Source organism: Mirounga angustirostris, unplaced genomic scaffold, assembly GCF_029215605.1.
Source record: "Mirounga angustirostris isolate CCGP_5_RB_7025 unplaced genomic scaffold, mMirAng1.0.hap1 SCAF_12, whole genome shotgun sequence".
Lineage (NCBI taxonomy): Eukaryota > Metazoa > Chordata > Mammalia > Carnivora > Phocidae > Mirounga > Mirounga angustirostris.
The window spans coordinates 84,377,372-84,391,019 of NW_026991720.1; the positions used below are offsets into that span (position 1 = coordinate 84,377,372).

At 35.7% G+C, this 13,648-nt stretch overlaps 1 protein-coding gene across 6 annotated transcripts in view; it reads right to left on the reverse strand.

The window, feature by feature from the left end:
* Nucleotides 1-13,648, reverse strand: part of PHTF2 (putative homeodomain transcription factor 2) — a 114,514-nt gene that overhangs the window by 53,380 nt on the left and 47,486 nt on the right. The window lies entirely within an intron of this gene.

Below are 13,648 nucleotides of genomic sequence, written 5' to 3' on the forward strand. Positions count from 1 at the left end.
TGTCTCACAATCTTAAAATCAGGGAAAATAAAATAATGCATATGCAAAAAAACAAATCAGAAATGCACTGTCAATCCTTGGCCTACCCAGGTTTGATGCAATCCCAGCAAGGTACTCAATGGCTCCAGGCTTAAAAAGGTTCAGAAAGTCTAATAAATCTTGCAGGGAAGCGGTGGCTAAAAGTGGAAAAGCTTTTTGAAGGCCAAGGTACTTGTAAATAGCAGAATGTAACCCTAAAAAAAGGACAGTGGTGGTGAAGGATAGTCCTATAAAAAGGATGAAGGTGGCTTATTTTATTGGAGAGTCCATTTTTTTTTTCAAAGACTTGATGATGGGTTATCTTAACCTTTAAAAAAAAAATAGATAAATGTCACTTTCCATTACAAGCAATTAAATGTCTCTCCAGTGGAGACATCAGTTTTCTTTTGCAGCAGACATTTTTGTTTTAAAAATACTACCAGATACACCCTTCAGTTACATAAACAAATAGACCACTTTCTTGAAAAACACTGTGAGGGTGCCATGAACCTAAATGCGGGTTCTTTACATGGTCACAGCTCTGCTTGCTAATGCATATACCCTTAACAAATTAGTCTTAAATATAAACTCAGACTGAATTGTGTCTGTATCTTGGGATGTGTGTGTGATACATCAGAGGCCTGTGAAATCAGGGTGGTGGCAGGATGCCAGAAGGGACAGGGAAGGAATTCTAAAGATCCCTTCTGATCTAAAGCCTCATTTGATTCCATGATGAAATCTGTCAAGATAGACCGGAACACCTGCAGCTGAGGTCAAGCTATTCCCCTGAAAGAAACATAATCTTTGGGACGCCTGGGTGGCTCAATCAGTTAAGCGGCTGCCTTCGGCTCAGGTCATGATCTCAGGGTCCTGGGATCAAGTCCCACATTGGGCTCCCTGCTCAGTGGGGAATCTGCTTCTCACTCTCTCTCTGCCGCTCTCCCTTCTTATGCTGTCTGTCTCTCTCTCTGACAAATAAATAAATAAAATTAAAAAAAAAAAAAGAAACAATCTTCTGGTCAATCATCGTAGAGCAAGAAAAGAAGTGAAACAAACTGAAAGAGAAGAACCATCTGCTCAAGACTTAGGGTCAGGGATGAAGAATAACTTGTAGAGCTGTGCTAACAAAATTAAAAGCAAATAACAAATTTTCTAAAGATTCTATTTCTATTCTACCTCTGACATATAGACACTTGGCAGACTTGACTAAATCACCTAAACTTGAAACTCTTCTTTTTTTTTATTTCTTCTACAGAAAATTAAATCAAAAGCTGAGTCCAATTATAGTTCTCTGCAAAAAATCAGGTCAAAAAATCACCTTATTTTTTAAATTCCATACAAAAGATTAAAGGAATCTCAGTAGTAACATTTGTCTAACAGAACAGAAATTTTAATCAGATAATATGTTCTTCAAGTGAGAAAAGAATATTATGTAATATTTTGGCTACTTCTATATTTCAGCTATCCTAACATATTCTCCCCTGCCCCCCACAAAGCCTCCACTATTCGAGTGTCTAGAAGAGTGCCCAACATTCTACAGAAACAAAAGGATGTATACACACAAATAATGCTTTGTTGGTAGACAGACTTACAAATACCGAGCTAATTAGTGTATGAGTCGTTCTGTGGCCTTCCAACCATATTCTTCATAACTGACAAGCTGTTTCAAGGAGGGAAAAACACTGCTTCTCTCACGAGAGAAGACTCTTAAATCCTGATTTACATTTGATGTGCAGGCAACAGTTCTGTACATGTTCAGAAAGTTCATTCTCTGGTGCTTGGCTATGGTAAGCAATTTTATTAACACTTTGGTTATTATTCGCACAGATGCCATGAACACCTTAAGCTTCCAGTGTCCTCTTACCCAACCAGAGCTGACCTCTTTTTTTTTTTTTTTTTTAACTTGGTCCCTTTGCTCTCTACAAATTCATCCTGCATCTTCAACAGCAGGTCTGACAACCCTATATTGATCTCTTATAATACTTCCCATAATGACAGTAAGGACAATTCTAAATTTCCTTCCCACAGGCTTTAATTCCTAATTATTGTGAGCATTACCCTTCCCGGCAGAACATCTAGCCAACTACTTCAACTACTAAGATTGAAGCCATAAGATGCAAATATCTCCATCTCTAGTATCCATTTTCTCGATTGTTTCTAGTATTTACATTCCTCCTATTTTTATAAATGAACTTTGCACCTTTACAGAGGTAAAGACTGATTAAAAGCAAACCAAAAATAATAATAATAACTGAGGGAACAGCATCCTGAAAGTGGTAAAAAAAATTTTTTTAAGGAAAAAATGAGAAGAAATTAAGACACTATAGTAATATCAAATGAATTAAAATTGAATTAAATGAATACTATAGATATTTTCTGACCTCCTGAAGACTATCATAAAAGGAAAATGTATATGGTATAAATCTGAAATTAATGTAGCTAATGTTACATTAAGTATATATGTAAATATGAAGTAGATATTTAGAAAAAAACATGAAAGCCATTAATAGAAATTATCTAAAAGAAGTATATAAGAGAACAACACTTTTACTTTCTTCTTTGTATTCACTGTTACTGTACCATTTTTTTTTCTAATAACAGATATGTACTACTTTTATAAAGCAGGATTCTAATGCAAGTCTGGTAGACTCCAAATTAATTTGAACTAATTATCTAGGAAATTAATGTTACTGTCACTAAATAGTATCTTTACAGGGAATCCTCTACCTCTACCTGTCATCAGTCTAATTTTTTACGTTTCTGTACACTGAGACAAACAAAATGGCGCAGGGGAAAAGAGGGGAGGACAAGGAGGGAAAGTCAGGGATAGAGAGGGATGAGGGAGGAGAGGATTGGTAGGTGGAGAAAAAGACTGTCTTTGTCTAGGTGTCTGCCAGAATCAGTCTTCTAAGAAAAAAAAATTTGTAATGAATATGATGGTATCAAGAGTACAAACGTTAAAACCTAGACAATTAGATGGTGAAATGAGAAACACGTATCACTCAGGAATTCTAGAAAAGAAACGTTTGAAAAACAATTTGAAAAGCTACTCTTAGGTGATCCGATTACCTCCTAGGTCATCACATTCAGAACAGCAGTGGCTCAGATATCAAGAGGCTAAAGAGAAGGTATCTTGCTTCAAAAAGGTAGTTACCAATAGTTTAATTAGATTAAGTGCTTAGATAAAAGATTTAGAGTTCACAAATAAATATAAGCTGGGCAAATAGAGGCCCAGATTTGCACACATATTTTAGGCACCTCATTTCCTTAGCGAATGAACAGATAGACCACAATACTATATATCGAAGTCCTAATTCTTCCTATCATTTTCTATCATGCTCAGTTTCATTTCTTGGAATCTCATTTCAGAAACTCTGAAAAGCAAGCTATTAATTCTCATAAACATCAAATTTAATTCAAAAAGTTAACACAGAGTCCAATCCCTTCCTAGCTTGGTACACTCAGTGAACAACAGAGGCCAATCGTGACCAGGACAAATGTAGTCCACCTTTGGTAGCAAGAGTGTGTGTTAAAAGCATGACAAGGATACAGGCTCAAGAATCTCTTGAGACCATTTCATCCTAAAAAACAAACAAACAACAACAGCAAATAAGAAGAAAGAGATGCCTGTGACCTTGCTGATTCTTTCCATCTCTAAAGTGACAGTAAATATATTCTATTTTTTTCTGTGACTATTTTTTGTACAAACATCATCAACTACAAGACCCTTATAGGTAAAGTTCATATTGCTTTTACACTTATGACAAGTCCCATATTTTAATAGTGATTTAATAGCTGTACAACCAAAGATAACTTTTAACTTTGAGTCTTTTTTTTTTTTATAAAAATAGAAGTTATCAATCAGAAAATACCCTGTTATATTTGGAGTGTTGGTTTTTAAACTTTCGTTCTCTCATTGCCTTAGTTGATCAGCTTCTAATGTTTCCTGACAGGAGTAGAGAAGACTCCGGATTGTGCAAGAGAAGTGGATTTTCATCCTGCCTCCTTCATAACTAGTCTTATGGTCTTGGCAAGTTTCTTGACCTCTGAGCATCTGTAAAATGGGGACAACGAAACATACTTCACAGAACGAGAATGTAAAAAGGTGATGTCTGGTATACAGTTGGTGCTCTTTAAATATTAGTTCTTTCCTTTCTTGGTAAGTCAGTCTCTCTAAGCCTTAATACCTCATTTTTAAATTGATAAAGTTGACCTATACTTAAATTAATTTTATAACAATATTTATATTCACTAATGATGATTTGGATGGCCACAACTGCTTAATGTGTGAGTATAGGGACAGAAAAGACCCATTACTACTATGAAAAAAAGAACCAACAAAAGCAGCTAGAAATGCCTGAGCAAAAGGTACAAAGAAGAAAACAAAAATAAGGTGTGTGGAGATAAATTCATTTTCTTAATTAAAAACCAATGTTATACTTTTTTAAAGAATTGTTCAGTTTAATTGTGTAAGACTGATGAATCACAGACCTGTACCTCTGAAAAAATAATACATTAAATGTTAAAAAAAAAAAAAAAAGAAGATAGTAGGAAGGGAAAAATGAGGGGGGAGGAAATTGGAGGGGAGGAAGAACCATGAGAGACTATGGACTCTGAGAAACAAACTGAGGGTTTTACAGGGGAGGGGCATGGGGGGATGGGTTATCCCAGCTATTAAGGAGGGCACGTATTACATGGAGCACTGGGTGTTATACGCAAACAATAAATCATGGGACACTACATCAAAAACTAATGATGTAATGTATGGTAACTAATGTAATAAAAGAAAATTAAAAAAAAAAAAAGAATTGTTCACAGTTTATAAATGAAAACAGGGCTGTCAACACCCAAAACCTAATTTGCCCAGACACCTAAACTATGTAACTTTCATTCTCACAAGTTTGATAAAAAAGAGAAATTGAAGTGTGGAACAATATAATAAAATTAAAGTTACTGAACAAAACAGTGACTCTGAGAATAAAATATCCAGTGAAAGGAAACTTATATCTATAATCCCCCAAATGATGCTGTCACAGCGGACATTCTGAAATCAGACCTAGTACTTCTGTTCATATCACTAAATTATACTAAAGAAACTACTTGGGTCACTCAGAACTATTAGAATTATTGATTAACCTTGAGATAAATCTCTACCTAGCATTAGCAGAAACTAATTCTTTAGACATTTTTTAAACTTTTAATTCCAAAGTATAGCTCTCAAAGTTTATCAAATAGGTTTTCACTGTTCTTTGCTCATAACTGCTGCCTTTCAAACAGACTTCTCTGTTGAATGCCTGGCAATATCTCTGAGTCCTTATAACTGCTCCTGAAGAGCCTTGTTTCTAACCTATTATCTTAAAAGCAACTCCCCTTACTTCTCCATTTATATGCTCTCCTATTCTATTCTCTTGTTTCTTCACAATTGTCCTATTTTAATCAACATACTGCCCAATGTTTGTGATTGCCCATCATGTGCGTGCACATGCACCCCCTCCCCCAGACCTATAGAAGTCAGACACTCAGGTGACTTTAACGATGAGGAACAAATGAGGAAATTGAATCATTTAATTTTATGATATGAAGTATGAAAGAGGATGATGTCAAAAAGGTGTGGTCTGAGGACATGGCAAGAGCCAGTAACTCTTTTGAATGTATAACAACTACCAAATTATTTTACCAAATCTTTAATTCTTCTGAATCAGTCTTTTCTTAGAACTCTAAAAAACATGAAAAGCCAAATCACAGAAGCCTTTTAATCCAACCATTAAAATATTCCTCTACAATTCTAGAGTTATTTGGGGGTAGGGGAGAACATGGATAAGTATTAAAAGAAGTCTAAATCATGAAATAAATATAATTATAAGCAAAAAGTTTCTTTGTAACCTGTTTGTTTCAACTGTCCTTTATTTCTTCTATTAGTTATTAGCAGAATCATATTATCAAATATGTTAACTACAGAAAAGAAAAGCTGCTTGAGAAAAAAATACAAAACTTTTAAAAAGATTAAAATCCTTTTTTGGGGGGGAGGAGCATGGGGGACAATAAAAAACGTTAAGAAGCAACCATTCAGAGAGAAGCATACAGTGTCAACTAGAGGGTTAGATTAGGGATACCATGAAGAGCAGACACGGCTGAGTTGGTATTAGAAGCAGTGTACTGGGTGATATTTGTATTTTTCCTTTTACCACCAAGATCAGGATCAGGAGGGGAAGAATCAAATACATGCATGCACACCCTGCCACCAAATACCTACAGTATGTCAGGCACGATGCTATGCACCTGGCAAGACCCCTCAGTAAAACTTCCATTTTCCTTTGCCCTTTCCCCTGCCTTGCCTAAACAATTCAATGCTAAAGTCATTAAATAGGGCAGGAACCATGGCGGCCCCAAGCAGAGTGTGAGAGTGTCTGACACATGGGTGGGCTAGGTGTGAGGTATCAGCCCAAGTGGGGTATAAAGGGGGGGCCCATGGGCTATGGGGACTCAGAGCCTGAGCAGGGTGAGAAAGGTGACCACATTTGGGGGTAACCCAGCACAGACAGGTTGTTGAAATCTATGCATAGTGAGGAGGACATTCAACTGGAGAATATCTTAATATGGGTGTCAGAGCCCAAGAAAGGTGAAGAGGTCTAGAATAAAAAGGCTGAACGAGATGAAAAGGGTATCCAGATACAGAATGGGATAGCAGCTGAGATGGGAGACTGGTTACATATGTGGAGATTGAGGTCTTGATAGCCTGAAAATGTTCACTCCTGTTTATTCAGAAATCTCTACCTATAAAGCTATTAAAGAAATAAGAGAGTAGTTCAATGACATGAATGCTATATATAAACAGGGGAAGGGTTTAAAAAATTATGGCATATTTATACAATAAAATATTATGTTCATTAAAATTATGTTTTAAAAGGATATTCAGTGATGTGAGAAAATACTTTTGCTATGTTACATGAAAACAGGATAACAGAAAAACTAAATACAATAGGATCCTAATTTTGTTTGGGAAAAGTCACAAGGTTAACAGTAGGGCAACTGCGTGATTTTATATTTACCTCCATTTTTCACTTTTCCTATGATAGACATTTATTACTTTTTTTAAAGATTTATTTACTTATTTGAGAGAGAAAAAGAGAGGGAAGAGGGGAGGGGCAACGGGAGAGGGGAGAGGAGAATTCTAAGCAGACTTCCTGCTGAAATCAGAGCCCAATGCAGGGCTCAATCCCACGGACCATGAGATCATGACTGAGCTGAAACCAAGAGTCAGACGCTTAACTGACTGCACTACCCAGGTGCCCCAACATGTATTACTTTTAAATCATGATAAAACATCATTTTAAAAATCAAGAGAAAATGAAAGCTAATAATCACAGTAATATCAAATGTTAGGTATTGGGCTTTCAAATACATTTTCTCATGGAAAAGTACTGTGAGGGGGCAGTCATTAAGAAAGCAATTGCCACTGCACAAAATCAATTTAATTAAGTATCATTATGAAAATAAGGTTTTCCCTATGAGTTATAGAATGGAAATTTCAGCCAAGAAGTTATACCTTAATTAAAAAAAAAAGTTATACCTTAATAACAAAACTGTCAAAGTCTATTACACAGAAGGGCAGATAGATACCTACATCCTAGGATATAAGGGGAGGGGGGATGAGTTAAAGAATCAAGATGCTAAAATATATACCAAGTGTCCCAGAAAACAAAAACATTTCAAATGGGACTTTAGTGGCAGAAGGGTAACTTAAACTGCATTAGGTGATAATGGAAGGAATTCAAACGGTTCACACAGGAAAGGGAGGGAATGGAGGGAAGGGAGCCCAGTAAACGGCTACATGGTGGAACTGGGAGAACTCCAAGTTCTGGAAGCCAAGGAGAGAAGGCCATCATTAGCTTTTTAGCCCTTAGAGTAACCATCAGGGACTGGCCATGTGAGAAAAAGCAGGAGCCATGGACTGTCTCATCTGACTCCTGTTCTCTACTCCCCTCAGTTCCCAAGACATTAAAAAGATTAACCTTCAGAGCTATTTACTTGATACAGTGTGATTTCAGGGGTCCCTCAATAATCCTCAAATGCCAAGCCCCCATCTTTAATAAGAACATAACCTTTGATTTAAGATTAAAAAGCAAATACCTAATTGATTCAATACCTGTCTCTCAATTATACTTAAGTAGAATCATTAAATCACTAAGCATGAAGAACTGAGGGCCTGCTGTATGGTGAGGGGTGCTGCCAAGGACCAGGTCTGTGTTATTTGATCCTGCGCACACCCCTCCACCACAGGGATCCAAAGCTAGATAGCTGACTCACACTGAGCCAATCAGTTCTCTCCCCATTCCAAATGTCAGAAGAACAAGAGAAACAGAGATGGATGGCTAACAGAGGAGAATAAAATTAAACAACAAGGCCCTACAGACAAGTTTCTAGAAATTCTACTACTAAGAGGCCCAACACAGGCCTGGTTTGCCTTTCCTTCCCAGGTGTTGGCTATGGCTGTTGGCTCAGCTGACATGTGTAGTGAAAAGTAGAAGCAGAACACAGCGGTGTTTTTTCCTGGCCCAACTTTAATGAGAACATTGCTGTTAATGCAAACCAACACCACTCTGCATAATTTAAGAAGACTGTTTATTTTCCAACTTGCCGGTACATGGCAGTACATTCTTGGTGGATTTATTAATCAAGGTACTGCCCAATTAATAACCTTTCCCAAGAAGTCATCTTGGCAAAGATAATTTAACTTCTCCTTTTCCACTTAACCTAACCTGGCATCATGAATTGTGAAGAACCCTGCTAATGAGGAAAAAAAGATCATTAGTGGCTTTTATTAATCATATAAAATAATTCAAATGTGCCTTACTTCATGAATTAAACAGAGGGTCAAAACATATTATCCAGGGTAAATACCAAAGTTCTAGTTAATAAATTTATAACATTAATCCCCAGGTTTTAAAGTTTTTACGGCCAAACCCTTAAAATTTAACATTACTTAATTAATAATTATTTGAATTTTTCAGTAAATGTTATCTCAACAATTCATTTATTAAATAAAAAATTTAATTTTATTAAAAATAGTTAAAATAAATTATTAAACTATTTAAAATGGCTTTTTAAAAGCTATTACTTAAAATAAACAGCTTAGTTAAAAAAAATTAAGGTTTCACTTCTTTAGCTTCTAAATTGTCAAAACTTAATGAAAGACCAAACACAAACTATTTTCTCTTTTACCACTAACAGTGCTGTTCATATTTTATATATCAAATTTAATGGGAGAAAAAACCCCTAAAAAACATGAACTTCATCTTCCCACCTAGTCTAAGAAAAGGCTTCCACCAACAACAGAGGTCATAATTCGCTTAGCCGAACATGCATTTATGAAAATTAATTTACTCGGTTAAATAACACTGACCAAAACCAGTCAGTATATGTACAAGACTTCCAATAGACTAGGCAAGTACATTCAAGCTAAAACAATAGTGCCATCAACTATAATTGCTGCTTTGTTTACTGAACACTTGCTGTCCCTCACGGGCTGCAGTGCAGGCAGGGAACAAGACACAAAAGGCACATTTAATGCCATCACCCACAACCATTTGAGAGCTCACAGCCAGGGGAGAAGAAATAGGCCAGGTTTGGACATAAGGTTGGAAGTGGAATCACTCACACTCAGTTAAAGAGTGTACATTCTGTAGCCCATTGTAGCTGGGTTTAAATTCTGGCTCTATCATGCATTCTCTGTGGGGCGGTAAGGAAACTATTAGAATTCTCTGAATCTTAGTTTCCTTAGTTATAAAATCAGGATGATGGCAGGAATGCCTATTTCATAGGGTTGCTGTGATGATTACATGCATGTAAAGTACATGGGAAAGTGGGTAGCACACAGTAAGTGCTTAATAAATGTCACCTGTTGTTATTCACCCAGTATAACACTCATGACAGAGGAAGCTCTGGGCCAACTACTTTACTTACACAATGTCATTTAATCCTCATAACACTCCCTGACATAGACAGTGTTATTCCAACTTTAAAGAGAACTGAACAGATCTAGAGAAGTTCTGTAACTTGCCCAAAGTCACAAGACAGCAAATGACAGAACCAGATTCAAACAAAAGATGTCTGGCCCCAAGGACCTTGATTTTTTGTTTACCTGATTGCTGTCTAAGTTATTAAGACTCACAGAGTATCTGTGTGAGGTACAAACACAAACTGTATCAACATGAAAGGGAATGTTTATTTTAAGCTCTCAGACGCTATGCTAGAACTTTCTCACAAACTATTCATAAATCAACATTTTCACTCCTATTTTTTTTTTATTTTTTGTATTAACATTTATTTTTTTCTCATCTACATCCTTCTCTATCTCTAGAATGTGAACTCCTGGAGGTGTGCAAATCATCTGTCTAGTTTTGTATTCCTAGCACTTAAGATCAACACATGGTAGGTTTTCAAAAAATGATTGCTGAGGGAATTAACATAATTATTATTACAATTTAAAGACAAAGAAATGGAGTCTGAGAGAGATTGAAACAACTTGCCCATGGTCAAACAGCTTTTAAGATACAGAATCTCTCCCATCTCCAGGCACAGATGCCCATAAAGGCTGGCTTTCCATTACACAGTGTTACCTTTCTAAGATAAATCTTAATTGTCTTTTCTCAAAATAATAGCAATCTGTAGCAACTGCTATGTCTTAGTAGCAGAAACCATTTCAAATTATTTGTTTAGAAAAGAATTAAGTAAACATACCACCTATTTCAGATATATCCATTCCTTCACTTGCCAAGATTTGTTTTTAATTAATCACATGCCCAAGAATAGCTATCATTTTTTCTTTGTATTCAGGATTATAATTAAAAGTCCAATTTTATTACTTCCTGTGCATTGAAGAGGTTAAGGGGCATCCCAGAAGAGTGGGGAAAGTCCCCACTCAAGGCACTTCAGGTAGACTGAGGGGGGAAAAAAAAAAAGTAAACATCTCCTTAAAATTAATGTGTATATTTATAATGTCCTCCCAACTGTACTGTTTAACTATAACAGGGACTGGGCATGATTTAACCCAAAAATGCAACTTGTTTTAAAGTTCTGCCCAACCTGTAAATTCCTTAAACAGGGTTTCATCAGTCTAATAAAACCAAGAGGAAAATTCCAATAATGTTTTAAAGCATCAAACTGTAGATTAAATATTTACTTTACTACACCTTTTATTGCCCAACCTAAGAAGATGAAAAAAATGGAAATATTTTTTGCCAAGTGACATCTATTATTTGATATTTTTTCTTAGATATACCAGAAAGGGGAAAGAAAATTCCATGACTACTTCATCAATTGGAAAATGAAGTAATATTTAATGATAATAGGTAAGATCAAGACAAAAACAAAACAAACAAAAACCCACAAAACCGCTACAAATCAACTAGTCAATGGCAGAGCTAAAGTAGAAAATGATCAGTAATATGCCAACCAACAAAGATTGATTATTGTTTTTGTGACAAGTATTTATTCTCTTTTCCTTTTGATTTTACCTGAAGAGACCTAAATTTTAAATCACAATTCAAAGACATTATTTCACAGGATGAAATGGGAATCTTCTGGGAAACCAATATTTCACATGGTAAAGACAATCACGCCACTTTAAGTCTCTTCCAGGATTTCTAAAGCTACAGGAATTTCAAACTAAAATTATAATACCCAAAATAAACAATCAATGAAAAGAAAGAGCTATGCAAATTAACCTATGAGACTCTATTTCATACCTACTAAAGTGGCTATAACCAAAAGGCAGACAATAACATATTGGCAAGGACATGGAGAAACTGAAATCCTCATACATTGCCTGTGGGAATGTAAAATGAAGCAGCCACTCTGGAAAAACAGTTTGACAGTTATGACCTGGTAAATCTACCCCTACTTACCTACCCAAGGGAAATGAAAATATATGTCCATACAAAAATCTGTATATAAATGCTTATACCTGCATTATTCATAATAGTCAAAAACTAGAAACAATCCAAATGTCCATCAATTGTGAATAAACAAAATGTGGCACAATGGGATTCTACAGTGCAATTAAAAAAAAATGAAGTACTCAAACATGCTACATCTGAGGAGTGCAGAGCCTGATGCAGGGCTAGATCTCACAACCCTGAGATCACAACCTGACCCAAAACCAAGAGTTGGATGCTTACCCCAGCACCCCAGTAAAAATTATTGAATTGAATACTTAAAACAAGTGAATTTTATGGTACTTATTTGTACATTAATAGAGCTGTTTTATTAAAAAGGAGTACCTATATTTCTGTAAAATTTCTTCAAATAAAAATAACATGAGGGAAATACACACACCCCCACACAAAGACATTAGATCCTAGGGGAATTGGAATAAAAACATTTTTCCATCAAGTTTTGACTCGTAGCAGGCTTTTCATCTCTATATCCAGAAGACTGCTTCTGCTTTTTTTTTTTTATTAGATTATTATTATTTTTTTATTAGATTATTATTAATTAATTTTAATACTGGCTTAACATTAACTTGCATATTAGTAAGATCTACTTCCCAAGGGATTTGAGATATTTAAACATTATGTAGTATAAATTACTGCAACTGAGAAAATCAATAACAAAGAAATTGTCAGGGTGTTTGGCTGGCTCAGTTGGAGGAGTCTGCGATCTTGATCTCAGGGTTGTGAGTTCAAGCCCCACATTAAGTATAGAGATTACTAAAAATAAATAAACTTTAAAATGGCTGCATTTGCAAACAGTTCTATTTTTTTAAAGATTTTATTTATTCATTTGAGAGAGAGGAAGAGGATGGAAGGAGAGTGAGAGGGAGAAGGAGACTCCCCCTGATAAGCAGGGAGCCAGATGCAGGACTCGATCCCAGAACCCTGAGATCATGACCTGAGCCGAGGGCAGAGGCTTAACCGACTGAGCCATCCAGGCACCCCTCTATTTTTTTTAAGTAGGCTCCATGCCCAGCATGAAGTCCAACATGGGGCTTGAACTCACAACCCTGATATCAAGACCTGAGCTGAAATCAAGAGTTGGATGCTTAACCAACTGGGCCACCCAGGCGCCCCTCAATGGTTTGCATTTCTGTGCAGTTACTTTTGCTTGAGATTACATAAATGAGGATTTTCCTCATAGGAATTTCTAATATATATCACCCAAGTGAATTAAAAAAGGAGTCTTGTGCTAATTTGTATCATACAAAGACATCAACCAAGGATACTGTACATATCAGACTTAATATTTAACTCCATTTTGATTTGATTTTAAAAATCTAACAATATCAAACTATAGTCTGTTGACACCACAGGATTTGCTTTCAGGAAAAAAATCCTTCTATACTTAGAAAGGAAAGCAATTTTTTAAAAGATGGAACCTAGTCCTACTACGTGACCAACTTAAAACATTACCCTCTTTACAAAAAGAAATTAAATCAGAAAATCTATATTCACTCTAAAATAATTTGTTTTATTGTTTCTTTTTAAAAGCAGGAGAACTAATTAGTAGTAAGGGCACCGAATTAAATTCCTAGATTTAAATTCCGGCCTCACCACTTACTAACTCAATGACTTCAGTCAAATTACTTTGACTTCTCTGGGTTTTCTCATTTATTATAGTAGAGAGAGATTTC